This window comes from Arachis hypogaea, chromosome 13 (genome assembly GCF_003086295.3).
Source record: "Arachis hypogaea cultivar Tifrunner chromosome 13, arahy.Tifrunner.gnm2.J5K5, whole genome shotgun sequence".
In the NCBI taxonomy this organism is placed as follows: domain Eukaryota; kingdom Viridiplantae; phylum Streptophyta; class Magnoliopsida; order Fabales; family Fabaceae; genus Arachis; species Arachis hypogaea.
In genome coordinates this window covers 43,172,947-43,188,184 of record NC_092048.1, presented here as the reverse complement: position 1 = coordinate 43,188,184, position 15,238 = coordinate 43,172,947, and the positions used below count along the sequence as shown (strand labels likewise).

The window sequence follows — 15,238 nt, the reverse complement described above, 5'->3', positions numbered from 1 at the left end:
CATTACTTTTTTTAATACTCCAAATCAATCCTTCAAAAATTTTTAGTAAGATATTTTAATTCCTAATAAATTTTATTTATCAAATAAGTTTTTAAATTTTATTTCGTTAGATAAATTAATTTTTAAATTAAATTATTCATCTATATAAAAAAAATTGGTATGAAAATTTTATAATTTGTTAAAAACTACTATATTTTTATTAAAAGACGTCAATGATTAATTTACAAATCTTTTTTACCAAAATTTGGTAGATATATCCAAAAAAAAAAATGAAATCAGTGATTAATTTAGTGACTAAAATTTGTTAAAAGTTAAATTGTTTGACAAAAAATATTTTGAAAACTGACTTGATATATTTTTTCTTTTCACGTTGCTATTTTTGCATTTTTTGAGAAAAAAATCTTAATTTCTCAAAAAAGGGTGATAATAATTTTAAAAAGTGTGAAAATATTTAAACAAAATTGAAGGGAAAAAAAATAAAAGAGTATTATTTTTAACAAGAAAATATAAAAAAAATTATATAAAATGAAGTAGTTATAAAGAAAAAAAAGTGAGAAAAATAGATCAAACTAGAAAAAATAAGCCGAAATAAAATCACAATATTTATTTTTGAGGTAATATTTATGTTGGTTTATAAAATTAAACAAACAATTCGGTTTGATTTTTAACTTTTTAAAATATCAACAAAATTTCTCACTTTAAATAAAAATGTGAGTCTCATTAGTCGTTGACACACTTATATCTCCTAATCATTAGTGTACATTACAAGGGAATCGAAAAATAGCGACGGTTTTTTTGGAGAATTGTGGCGGTTTAAAACCACCATAAAATAACATACTAGCAGTTCTATAACTGTTACCGTTTAGGGCGTGGCCATTTGATTTTATGGCGGTTTTTACGAACCGCTGGCACAATCACCCTGCAAAATCAATATATAGCGTCGGTTTTAAACCGCCGCTATTTCTTTTACTAGTTTTTAAAAAAATTGTGACAGTTATAAACCGCACAATTCTGATATGTGCTTTTTAAAAAAAAAATGCAACGGTTTTTAACCCACTGATATACCACTATTTTATGATATATTTTGGACTGAATTGAGTGGGTTTTGTCAACTATCCTCACACTTATACTATGTTTTTGCATGTTTTGTGCTAAAAATTGCTTAAAGGTATGAAACATATATTCTTGACCATGATCAGTTTGTAATTGTTTAATGGAATGTCCAATATATTTTTTTATTTTCAATTTATACTGTTACAAGGCGGAGAAAACTTGAGATTTTGGAGAGAGCAGGTAAATACATAGATATCTAGTATGTGCATCAAGAAATGAAACATAATAACAGAATCCAAGATGTGATAAAACTGGAGAAGGACCTAAACATGATTGTAAATCATTTCTAAAGGCTAGTTAAATTGATTAGAATCAGAATGAAATGGCAATGCATGTATCTTAGACATACAACAAAATTTACACAAAGGAAAAAACACTACAACATTTTGGGTCTATGGCCACGGTTTTTTTGGTCACGGTAAAAAACCGTGACCATAGACCCTCTATGGTCACGGTTTTTTAGGGTGACCAAATAAAAAAGCTATGGTCACGGTTTTTTTGGAAAGGGTGACCATAGAGTACCTATGGTCACGGTTTTTTAAAAAATGGTGGCCTAAAAGGGTCTATGGTCACGGTTTTGAGGGGTGACCTAAAGGGGTCTATGGTCACGGTTTTTTAAGTGACCAAAAAGGGTCTATGGTCACGGTTTTTTAAAAAAGGGTGACCTAAAAGGGTCTATGGTCACGGTTTTGAGGGGTGGCCTAAAGGGGTCTATGGTCACGGTTTTGGAGGGTGGCCTAAAAGGGTCTATGGTCACGGTTTTGGGGGTGACCTAAAGGGGTCTATGGTCACGGTTTTTTACAGTGACCAAAAAGGGGCTATGGTCACGGTTTTTCAGAAAAGGGTGACCTAAAAGGGTCTATGGTCACGGTTTTAGGGGGTGACCTAAAGGGGTCTATGGTCACGGTTTTAGGGTGGCCTAAAAGGGTCTATGGTCACGGTTTTGGGGGGTGGCCTAAAGGGGTCTATGGTCACGGTTTTGGGGTGGCCTAAAAGGGTCTATGGTCACGGTTTTAGGGGTGACCTAAAGGGGTCTATGGTCACGGTTTTTTACAGTGACTAAAAAGGGGCTATGGTCACGGTTTTTAAAAAAAGGGTGACCTAAAAGGGTCTATGGTCACGGTTTTGGGGGTGGCCTAAAAGGGTCTATGATCACGATTTTGAGGGTGACCTAAAGGGGTCTATGGTCACGGTTTTTTACAGTGACCAAAAATTATCTATGGTCACGGTTTTTCAAAAGAGTGACCTAAAAGAGTCTATGGTCACGGTTTTGGAGAATGACCTAAAGGGGTTTATGATCATAGTTTTAATCATTTGAGTTTAAATTAATGAAGATTTTTATGTATTTTTTATAATTTTAAATATTTTATATTTTAAAAATTTTAATAATTAAAAACTAATAATAATTTTATATGATTTATTTTAAATATTAAAATTTTAAATTTAATTTTATAAATAAAAAATTAAGTTGACTACTATTAATTTTAAATTAAAAAAAGATTTAAAACTGAATAACATAAAAAATGATTTAATAACTTAATAATAGAAGTGTTATATAATTAAATTTAAGAAATTTATATTATGAATAAATTATGATTTATTTATTAAATTGAGTTCTTAGAGTTAGAGATTAATTTATTAGGAATGATTAAATGGAATTTTGTAAATACTTTAGATTTAACTCAATTAATATTTATGTACAACTTTTATTTTAATTAATTATTTTATATAAATTGAAATTAAAGTTATGATAGAAAAATAATGAAAGTTCATATAATTTAATTTAGATAATTGATATTTTGAATTTAACTGTATTTTATAAAATGTAATTAGTATGTTTATTTTATAATTTAAATTAAAAATAATTATTTGAACTCAATAATATCTTAATAAATAAAATTTTATGTGTTTCAAAAATAATCTTCACAGTATTATATTTAAATTCTAAATTATTATTTTATCTCAAATATTTTATAAAATTGTTATATTATTTATATATATTTTATCTTAATCCTAAATATTTCTAATAAAAACCCTAATATCCCAAATTTCCCAATTTAATACCCTAAATCCCTAAACACACGCACACAACACTCAGTGAGTTCAGTGAGTGAGGGAGAAAGGGGAACAGAGAAGGGAGAAGGGGAGCTCGAGGGAGAAGAGGGGAAGAGAGGAGGGGACGACGCGGCTGGGTCCTTCCCGCCGTCACTGTTGTCTTTGAGGCGCCGGAGGAGAGAGAGATTTGCTTTGCAGAGGCATTGAGGGAGAGAGGGAGCCACGCTCTGCTGCCGATCCGCCACCGAACTGCCGCACGCGGGGAGCCATTGCCATCGCGGAGAGAGAAGCGTTGCCGTTGAGCTAGAGCCGCCGCTGGGGGTTCTTCGCCGTCACCGTCTTCGTCATCCTCGCGAGCTGTAGCACCGCACAGTCCAGCCACCGTGACCTCCGTAGAGCCACGTCGTTGCGCTGTTCCGCCGTCACCGCTGTTGCCCTAGAGAATGTGTCAAGTGTACAACCTGTAGACTCTGGTATTTTACCTTAAACTTCTGATTTTTAGTGCTTCTATTTGCATTTACACTGTAGTTCACAATTAACAAAACTATTATTAGTATTTTTTTTCCAGCTTCTAATGAAAAATTTGAATCTCTGAGACTTAATAAGTATGTTCCATAGGATTTGACAGATCCAGAGAATTTGGGTTTATTACTTACAATTCGGTTGAGGAGGCGTCAAGTGCCATTCAGGCCTTAGATGGGCAGGTATGCAGATTTGCTGCTTCTATGGTGTTAGTAATCATGTCAATTGATACATTTCTGGAGCTACATAGTTTCATGTTTAAATCTGTTGAAGTATGGATGCTATACTTGTCAAGCAAATTTTGTGTAATTATATGTAGGTAATTTTTTTAAACATTATTTTTTGAATTTGTGCCATAGATATTTCATGTGATCTTCAATTAAATGTTTCCCTTTCAGGAATGTAGAACACTACTAATTCTTAGCCTTTATGTGTAAATTTCTCAACTTATCTTTGATCCTAGCAAGACATCTTCTTCCAGAGTTCCATTGATGCTTTGTATCTTGTAGTTTATATTATGTTGCTCTCTGTTCTATGTTAATGAAAGAATATATTAAGAAAAACAAAGTTCATATTATGTTCACTACAAAAAAACAGACATGATCCAAGTGAGAAAGAGAGTAAAAACCACAAATTGTTCCCTAGCCTAAACTTTTTTTCCCCAGTGGCAACTTTATTCTTTAGTTTTGGTTTATTAGCTTTTAGTTCCTAGATGTTCACATTGTGAGACAGATGAGTACTATTTTGTAAAATTTGATTGGGGACTAAACTTTCTCTTTTGCACGTTTAATTGCTAATCTTTATAATAATTTGAAATTTAGGGAATAATGGTTGAAAAACAACAATAAAAGACTAAAGTCGCCACTCAGAAAACGTTTCTAAACCAATTGGGGGTTTTACTCGGTGAATAGACTAGTGTATAAATTATTTAATTAGTGTACCATCTTGGTGAATTTTCTTAACTATTATTGTGATTAGTTTATCAACTGTAGTGATTTTTCCTTATTGCTATGTTTATATGGTTTTTCAATGTAAACAAAGGAACCTTGTTCATTAGCTTAATCCGATAAAGACCAAGGTCACTAAGTATTGAAGTGGATGTCATTACTCATAATAATTTATTTGTGTGTTGTTTTCTGATGAATCAAGATAATAATATTAACTTATGTACCATAGAAGTTTTAAGTTAACCTTAATCAACAACAAATTCTTTATTCAATAGCATGATAACAATAAAGAACCGAGAATTATTTAGAAAACTCCAAATTAAAGAGTAATCGATAATGGTATTTGATCTTGTTGTGCCTGAAATTTGTCTTGATCACTTTCACAGTGGTAACATAAGATAGTACTCCATATATGAGTTATTTTTCTAGTATTTAGTTTAAATTTAAAATCTGATATTAGAAAGTCAATTTTGGATTTTCATATCTGTGTTTTTTATTACTCATGAAGCTCTTTTGAATCTAGCCTTTATGAATTTGTTGTATTTTATTTTTTTTAATAATTGTTTCTAAGTTTGTGATTGTATTTGATTTTTTTTTTATAATTGTTTCTAAGCTTATGATTGTTTTACATGTAGACAGTAGACACTTGTTCCATGTTATTTTTCTAAGAGATTTTTTAGTTGGTCATAATAGGGTCAATATACTCTATAATATTATTTTTTTAATGCTAAAGTTTTATATATGGCTGAAGTGAATTCTTCTGATTAATCTATGAGGAGAAAATTTCAGGAAAAAAATAGATAGATAAATTGATATGCTTCCAGTAACATTCATTTTTTAACTCTTATAGCTTCTTGTTGTGCTATTGATCCATCTTAAGAACACTGTCAGCCGGCTCTAATGCTGTTCTCTCTCTCTCTCTTGCAGAAATTTTTGCATATCGTGTTGTATCTTTGTTTTATACTCATGATGTCTCAATTGCTTGTCACTTGGTATTTTTTTTGAGAACTTAATTGTCGGTTATTATAACAACTGTCTATATATGAATATTTGCTAAGGTTTACTTGTTGGTGATTTGTAACATTATTTAAAAATGAATCCCACCTTTTATGTGCCAACTAATTATTAAAATAATAGTATTTAGTGAATAATGGTTGTGAATAATTCTTGAGTGTTGCTATGGATGAATGTTTTCCTTTTTTTTGCTGCATATGTATTGCATCATCAAAAGCATTTTTGCAAGATATCTAACATGTTTATTTTTTTTTACGTGCAGGAAGACATGATGTGATGAAGAAAGTATGTTCCATACAAATATCAGATGGGAAGGGTCTTATAATGACCTTAGTTATGTAAATGTAATATTTTGATGTGTTATGTACTTTTTGAGGTCTTACATGTAATTGGAAAAATTACACTCTATTTTGATTTGTGTTGTTTAGACTAAAAATTAAACATATCTATCTTATAATGAAATTTTTATGATTTAAATTTCTTGAATTTCTTATTTTTAGATTTATTTTGTGATTATTATCATTTTGGGATGTGATTATAATTTAAAAAAATTGAATCTCATAAACAACAACAGGCTATGGCCACGGTGAAAAACCGTGACCATAGATAAGGCTATGGTCACGGTTTTAAGGAAGGGTGACCATAGAGGCTATGGCCACAGTGAAAAACCGTGACCATAGATAGGCTATGGTCACGGTTTTAAGGAGGGTGACCATAGAGTCTATGGCTACGGTGAAAAACCGTGACTATAGATAGGCTATGGTCACGGTTTTAAGGAGGGTGACCATAGAGGCTATGGTCACGGTTTTAGGTGGGGTGACCATAGATAGGGCTATGGTCACGGTTTTAAGGAAGGGTGACCATAGAGGCTATAGTCACGGTGAAAACCGTGGCCATAGCCTAATCTATGGTCACGGTTTTAAGGAGGGGTGACCATAAAGGCTATGGTCACGGTTTTTCACCGTGACCATAGATTAACCTATGGTCACGGTAAAAAAACGTGGCCTAAAGTGTCAGATTTTGAAAATTGAAACCGTGACCATAAAAACCGTGACCATAGATAAAAAAACCGTGACCATAGACCTATGGCCACGAGAGAATAGGCCACGGTAAAAAATCATGACCATAGATCTATGGTCACCCTTTTTACTAGCTATGGTCACGGTTTTTTACCGTGACCATAGGCCTTTTTTTTTTTGTAGTGAAAGTCATTATTATTGATATGTATTGGTGAAAGATTACATTTATTGAGCATCAAATAGACAATCTTAGGTGCACAATGACCCAATATTTTGTGGCAAACATCAAAATCATGACAAATAGCAGACAAGGCAATTGTATTCGATGTAATAATGGGTGATTTTTCTACTGCCACCCTTTCAAATTTGTAAACTCCTTCCTTAGCACATCCTTGGAGTAGAATCTAGTGGGTGTCCTAAAATTTGACATAACAAGCATGAGAATGAAATTCAAAATAGCAATTATTATCTTTAGTAAGTTGGTAAACACTAATTAAATTGTTTGAGATTTTAGGGGCATGCAAAAGTTGTTTGAGAATAAATCTATTATTGTTATCAAGAGAAATAAGGCAAGAATGATTGATATTTGCAATAGGTGTGGAATTGCCATTACCCAAAACTACTTGTTCTGTATCCAAAAAAACAGAGGAGGTTAGAAGACGATGATCATTCGTGATGTGATGAGAAGCTCCAGTGTCTGAAAACCAAGAATTCTCAGAAGATGCAGTTGGTGAAGTGAAGTAAGCTATTCAATTGTAAAAATTTGATGGTAGTGGTGGAGCAGATGTAGTTGTTGAGCTTGAATTTGTTGCTGAATTTGCTTGAAAATTTTGATCAAATCTGTGAAATCAATTCATAGAAGTATGTCCAAACCTTTCACAGACTTGACATTGAGGTCGATTTGACGAGTTTCAATTATTTCTTCCTCCCCTCCAAGCTCTGGTATGACCTCGTCTTACTGAGAAGCCTCTACCATTTCCTCTGTTGTTGTATTGAAAACTTATTTGAGTAAAATTGGATTAAAGAATACTAAGATCTGATTTCTTGATTCTGTCCAGCATGTTTTCATGAGTGATGAGTAATACTTCAGCGTCAATTAAGCACATAGTGTCTAATTTTGACATCGCAAAGATGTACATAGCATATTCCGTACTCAAACCTTCAGTGATTGCATCGAAATGTTCAATGACTGTTAATAGGTGACCAACAGAAGCTAGGGAATCAACCACTTTCCTAATCTTCTTGAGATATTCATGTGTTGTGGATCCCCCTTTCTTGATGTTCTTTAGCTCAATCTTTAATTGTTTTACCGTAATCTTTCAAAATTTGGCAAAATATGCTTGAATTCTGTCCCACATTTGATGAAAAAAACAACAACCAATCATCTTTATCTTGAATGAATGATCCATTGATTGCATTAGCCATTTTGTTAGGAGATTATCATGGAGTTTCCACTACTTGTAAGTTTTGGACATGGTTCCTGAAGATTGATCTGCATCGGATTCATTTATTGGAAGAACCAGCTTTTTCTTGAGATGATCTTCAAGATCATTAGCTCCAATTGTGAATAGTGTCAGTTGCTCCCAAGTTAGGAAATTCGCTTCATCCAATTTATCCTCAATTGGCATAAATTTTTGGGAACTATGCTGAATAAGGGGAAGATTTGATGCCATGGTGTTGGGTTGTGAAGAAGTGACATCTGGTAGGTTATTTTCTGTATCTAAATCTGAATCTTGATCTGATACCATGTTAGGTACTAGAGGTCAAGAGAGATATAATTAGTAGTGTGATTAACAAAAGTAGGGAAGATAGAATAGAATTAATTTTACAGAACATGACTTTAATTTCAAGTAATTTGGATAGAAGCCAACTTGCTATTTATATATAAAGACCTATCTGAATATAACTAAATTAGTCTAAGTCAGTATTGATAACCGAAAGTGTAGTTACATACTTATTGAAAGAAGAGTCCTTGTTGACTAAGTCATTGCAGCTGCTGGGTGCCAATGGACATTAGGCGCCGGATGGTGTCGGACACTGAGTGCCGGTTCATCTCTTGTCTTCTTGGCTACTCTATTATACTTGACATGATTAACATAGATATCAAATCTATAAAAATAGAAACACAGCAAATGCAAATGCAAAGTGATAAATTTAAATATCCAAAATAATACTCCATGTCTTAGACATAACATAACATTGATTTGCACAAAACGTAATCATCAAGAGAAATTAGTATAAAAGGTATTTTATTTTCTTATATTATCAGAATATTGTCATAGGAAAGAAAATAAATTAAAATGATCACTAATAAACAATTAAAACAACCTCACGATTCTTTTACTGAACAAAAAATTCATTATTGTCCAAATTTAATTATTATTAATATCATTTGATTAATATATGTTACAATTATAGCTTAAATTGAATTTTATAAAGTTTAAAAAGCCATATATTAAATTATGGTTATATTCTGTATTGCAGTAATTCCCTTTGTTCATATAATATGTCATTAGAGAAAAAGTTTCAGATTTTTTTAAACAAACTCTAACATATTCATATTGTTTGATGTTAATAGAATAACAAAAAGACTCCTTAGAAAAATTTCTGTGCTCCCTATTCCTGCTTCAGAAATTGCAACAATGAATTCTCTATCATCCTACAATAGTTCTATCATATAACATATATCTTTGAAGGAGTTATAAATGACATCATCAACTGTTCTAAGATCATCAAAATTTTTGTATCCCTTTTGAACGTTCAAAAGTAACCTTACGTAGTAATCTTCTTTATTCATCAGTAGTACATGAGATATCCTTCCTATGGAATAACTTTTCTTTCTATGGATCCACAAATAATTCTCTCCATTCCAAAAAAATTTTGTAGAAAATTCAAAATAAGTTAGATCTTTTGTATCAATATAGTCTTAATTTCCTTTAAACCATCCAATTAACATAGATTTCTTGAAAAAAAAAATTTCAGCAACCGATTGAATTATATTGTTGTCTTTATACAAAAATGGCTTATCATTAGAAAGATGGAATGATAATCTTATGACTGCTGGTTTCTTCATTTGAAAAGGCTAACCAAACAATCTTCATACAACTTTGCATGTTAATATATATCTATAATCATAATAATTATGTACTTCATGTACTTGAATATAATTGTTTTGACAAAATGTAGCTGTCAATCTATCATTTTTTTTATGAAGATACTTAAAAAGATATTTGATGACTGAAGTTTGGCAAGCATAGTCAATATTAATATGACATCCAAATTTGAGAAGAAGACCGAAGACATTATATGGACCTATAAATGAGTTATCAACCTCTATTTTTCTTTGATACAATTCGTTTGTTATCTCTTCTTTTGATATTTTAGAAAGCCTACTTCATCAATAACTGTTGTATCTCAAAATGCTTTGAAAAAAAAACTTTGAACATTTACCATTGACAATGCATTGACTGTTACTGTTAAAATGACCACATGGATCAAGAACTATACTACAAGAATAATTAGTTTTAGCGACAAATTTTTAGCGGCAATAATATAATGGCCACTATATTTTTAATTTAAGTTATGTTTTTGTGGCCATTATATATTTGTCATTAATATTATATATTATAATGGTAATTATTATTATTGTCACTAAAAATATAAGAAAAAATTACTTTTAGTGAAAAAGTTTTAGTGGCCATAGTACTATAGTCAGTATTTTTTTATTAAAATAATTTTTTTAATAATAGTTCCACTAAGTTCAGTCACCAAAACAGAGGGAGGGAGTGAGGGCGAGAAGTAGATTCAGGAAAGGGAGATCTCATCGTCGAAACCCTAAGTTTACTGTCACCGTCGTCGCCACCGTCGCCGCCTTAGGTCATCTCCATCCTCCAAATCGGCGCCTCCGCCTCCCCTGACATCTTCCTCCACCTCCTCCCATCCCGCTTTCCAATCTCCTCAACATCCACATCGACGAGCGCCTCTCCGTTACCCTTCCCCTCTCTCTTTCCGTTCTCGCCGGAAGGTGCTCTCTCAAGGTGCATTGTATTGCCGACAACACCTCTTCCGTCGTTTGAGGTAAGCTGTTGCCGTTTCTGTTTACTTGCCGTTACCTCTGTTTCTTAGGTTTTTCTTTTTTCTTTTTTATCTTTTAGCTAGCTGTTAGGTTTGGGTTTAGGAACTTAGGGTTCCTACTTTCATTTGAATAGAAAAAAAATGACAAAGAGTGAGCAAAAGAAACGAAACAACAAGAGTAAAGACGAGCAACAATTTATTACGGATACTGCTAAGCTCAGAAAGTTCAAGGAACCATCCAAATCCTCAACTTTTCTGGAGAAAGCAAGCCACAATTCTTAGCCCTTTTTTTTTCTTTTTATGTTCAATTTATTATCACGTTATTCCAAATTAATAATTTGAGATTTTCTAATTGAATAATGGTGTGTTGTTTGGTTGTTGTAGATGAAAGCAAGATTGTCAGGTGGTCATTTCAGGATGATTAACGAGAAGCTCTACACTTGCACGTATGTACTATTACTCACTTTTTCACTCAGTTTTTGTCTTTTTTAAGTTTTTAAGTTGTGCATGATAGTAATTTTAGCCTGTGATGCAAGGAAACACCAACGAAACAAGGTGTACAAGACATGTCATACTTTTATTTGTAGTTGTTTGAATATTGATGGCACTGAATATTGGTAATTTGGCATTTACAAGTACTTGAATACCCGATAAATCTTAAAAATATATATCTGAATATCTGATGTTCTTGTCCTGTATTTCCAAAAGTTTGGTGTGTTGTGGCACACACTGCTGTCTGCAATTGCTTTTAAAATTCGATTGCTCCTCCTTGTAATGTTTTGTTCATCTTGGCAAGAGTTAAGAATTTGTGTTACTGTTTCATAATGGCTAAGGTGTTAGTACTTAGTAGCAATTAGCAAGGGAGCCTTTGATCAGAGAAGAGCAACTAGTGTTAGGCCGGCATTTACAGATGTTTAGAGAACCACTCAGAGATCCATGAGTAGTTTCAATTTCTACAACATAAATGTTTTCATGTATAGACTCTAAATAGCATAATAGAAATATCATATTCTATCAAATTTCTTATCTTCTTTACGCACATCAAAGATTAATACGCTAATAACCAGTTTTTTATTTTCTCATACTATTAAATTTGAAGAGGATAAGCTTAATGTTCGTCTGAGAGACTGGCTTCATTGGGATTTAACACATATGAGGGTCCATTCCTGGAGGACAATTTGTGCATTATCTCTATGTAATTCCAATTACCATTATTATAGATTAGATTAAAGAATCTCATATCATGAGATATAATCCACAACTTTAAGTCGTCCCTTGTCTTTTCATTGAGTTAGTTTTATATATATATATATGGTATTTTTCATACATGCATATCTAGGTATGTACTATGTTCTGTCTAGATTCAATGAACATGACACCTTTTTTTCTTTTTTCTTTTTTCATATTTATTAAGTATGGTTATATAAGACCAAGGCTCTTTTTAGCTGATATCCTATTCACAATTTTTATTTCTTAGGTGGCCTCATATTATTGTTCCAACCTTTAAAATTATTGCGGCGGAATGTTTGCAGAAGATTCAGATTGGAGAATAAATATCACTAGTTAGGTTTGTCCTTGCAGCAATAAATTTCTTTTAATTTTCCTAAAATAGAGAAAAGAAGACAAAAGAAAAAATGCTTTATGTCATTCTTACATTGCTCTAAATTTTGGAAGAAAGGATAATGAAGCTTTCATGGTTGCTGTCTACAAGGGAGGCTATAGTGCACTATTATCTATTTGAGCACTATCAAGATGACTTGGCAGTTGTTCTTTTGAATTTGGTATGAGCCTAGACCCTTTTTTCTTTGTTTTTTATTTTGTCTTTTCTTTAAGGAAGTTAATTCCAATGTAGATCCAAGTTTCAAGAAATTTCAAGAAACCACTGATAGTTAACACCGTCTCTGGTGAGAAAACTGGAGCAATTACATGTTTCGAAAGAGCGACCTGTGCCATCATTTTTCCTATGTCCAATCCTTCAGGTACATAATCTTTTTTGTTATGTCAGTTTCATTACTAACATAATTCAATAACACGGATGAAGTGCACGTGTCTTTTAAAGGGCTTATGAATCAAGTGTTAATCTATACTTAAGTTTTCTTAATTTGAACTTTGAAGAAATATCTCATTTTCTTTTTACAAGATGAAGATACTGATTGCAATATATGTGGCTAATTTTTATTGAACACATTCCTTAGAAAATAATGCATGATACTCAAGACAAATAAATAAACTGTAAATACAAAAGGTAATTTAAAGAGAAAGTATACAAGTGATATTACTAGTTCGACTTAAAATGCCAAAAATATTGAATTGATAAATTTACATAAACATGTCATTTTAAAATTTCTGCTAATGTGTGATACATATGAATTGTAATATAAAATTCTGCATGCCTAGCTGCAATAAGTGTTTCTAAATGTTGTGATGCATTTCCTAAAAGTGTTGTTGTACTATCTATGAATGCATGATTTAAAGAGTTATTGGAATTTGATGATGCATAAATTAAATCATTATCACTCTCTAAACTACATGCGGGAGACTAGTTGCAACATGAGAATTGTAATTAGGTGACAATGATTGTGTATGGACAGTGGCTTGATCAAAAAGCTTGAAATTATTCGAACTAATAACATGATGGTGATTTATTAAAATTCTTTTTGACATTATATAAGTTCTTACAGAAAATTTATTGTATATTACATAAGTTCTTAAAATTCTGCATGGGTTTGTCCTTTTGGCAATTTATCAGTATGAATATTGTAGATCTTGCCAATTTATGTACATTATTTTTAAATTAAATTGATGATGATTATGTTGATGATGATGTTGAAGCCTGTCAACTGTGTACCAGAAGAGAGTAAGCCAGATGGTTAGTTAAATTGAATTCTTCTCTTGAAAGGTTAGCTCCTAAGGCATGCACTGATTTTGAATTCTTCTCTCAAGAAAGATTTATTACTTAAGCTTGGCCTAACATCAATTAAAAGTTATTTCTGTGTCTTTCTAGGACCCCAAACACAGGATTGCTCGAATTATATCACTTTCCAAGTCCGTAGTTACTAGTTACAGCATTTGATGATGTTAGTGTGGAAGACCCTGAGTTTAGATCTATTCAAGGTAAAAACTGTCAGAACTTTACTTCCTATAAAATTTATTTTTCTTACATGCAAAAGTTTGAATATTTTCTTCTTAATTTGAGGTTAAAGCCTTAGCAGAAGTTGGTATAGTTCCCAGCAAATTATATTCAAAGGATAATTATGGTTCTGGTAGATCGAACATCAAAGATGACATAAATTTTTGTTCTGATAGGTAAGTTTCAATTTGTACAAAATTCATATTATACATTTTATAATAGACAAGTTCAATTTTTATTTATTGATTCAGATATATGTATACTGCAGATTCATCTCAAGACAGGATTTAAAAGACTGAAAAGCTTGGTTGGAGTATGATTTTTTTCTGGAGTTACTGATCAAGTAGGCCGCTTTCAAAATAATAGTGTATGGAGTTTTGATTGAATGAATTAGGACTATTATAATATAAAATTGAACTTTGTTTTTTCTCCTTTATTTAACGGTTCTAGAAAGAAGCAGGAGGTGATTCTGATTTGAGGAGTGAAGTTAGAAGGAAAGTTAAACCTAGGGTTACAACATTTGGGAGACAGAGGTTTGATTGGTTGGATTAGGTTTGAGATTTATAACTATTATACATTTCTAAAGCTGTTTTGGCATGAATGAATTAAGATTTTTGTTTATATTTGATGGAAACCTTGTATTGCATTTAATTTTCTGTATTTAGTGAGTTAAATATAATTTTAGCTGATTGAATGTTAGGGATCTTTCCTTCTTCTAATTAGGTGTGGATTTAAATTGTGTAGTTTTTATTGCTTGGCTCTATTTTAATTTCTAGGGTTTGAAGCCTTATTCAAACTGATATTGGTTCTAAATATGAAGGAGAAGGGTAAGCACATTAATTGGCTAGTAATGCATTCATAGTTCTTTGATATTTTTTCGGTTGCAGTGACGGTTAATACTATTGTATGTTTCTGAGAATATTGTTTATTTATTCCCCCTTTTAAATCCCTTTGTAGGTTCCTAATTTTATTTCAAATTTTCAGCTTTAGTAAAATTTTTACTATTGGCCCTAAAAGAGAAGTAATGACTCTAAGCTTAGAGAACATTTACTATAACACCAACACCAACACCAGCTTAAACAGCACTTGGCTACAGCAATGATGGTTCTACTAATATTCTACCACTTGTTGAAGAAGAAGAAGAAACAACAAAAGAACCTCATCATCATCAAATTCATTAAGAATAAGAGAATAAAAATTGCTTCATCAGAAACTTAATAGTAATGGAATGGTGGAAAGTGTTAATGTGAATGTTAATGATGGAGGTGGGAATTTGAAGACTTTAAGTCTTTCAATGAGTCATGATTTTTCATCTACTACTCAATCATCATCAAGCCATGTAAGTGTTTTAACAACATATCATC

At 31.8% G+C, this 15,238-nt stretch overlaps 2 long non-coding RNA genes across 6 annotated transcripts; both read left to right on the top strand.

The window, feature by feature from the left end:
- The first annotated feature begins 3,130 nt into the window (after positions 1 to 3,130).
- Positions 3,131 to 6,128, top strand: LOC112738223 (uncharacterized). Its single transcript, XR_003169302.3, has 3 exons — positions 3,131 to 3,641; positions 3,787 to 3,872; positions 5,914 to 6,128. It is a non-coding gene; the product is annotated as an uncharacterized lncRNA (long non-coding RNA).
- An 876-nt stretch (positions 6,129 to 7,004) lies between these two features.
- LOC112738222 (uncharacterized) lies at positions 7,005 to 14,495 on the top strand. 5 transcript variants are annotated; one of them, XR_003169299.3, is made up of 9 exons: positions 7,005 to 10,747; positions 11,129 to 11,190; positions 12,222 to 12,306; positions 12,423 to 12,525; positions 12,597 to 12,723; positions 13,577 to 13,643; positions 13,749 to 13,858; positions 13,948 to 14,050; positions 14,143 to 14,495. It is a non-coding gene; the product is annotated as an uncharacterized lncRNA (long non-coding RNA). The 5 variants fall into 5 exon arrangements; XR_003169300.3 differs by having other exon boundaries at positions 12,419 to 12,525; XR_003169295.3 differs by having other exon boundaries at positions 12,222 to 12,311.
- The last annotated feature ends 743 nt before the right edge of the window (positions 14,496 to 15,238 follow it).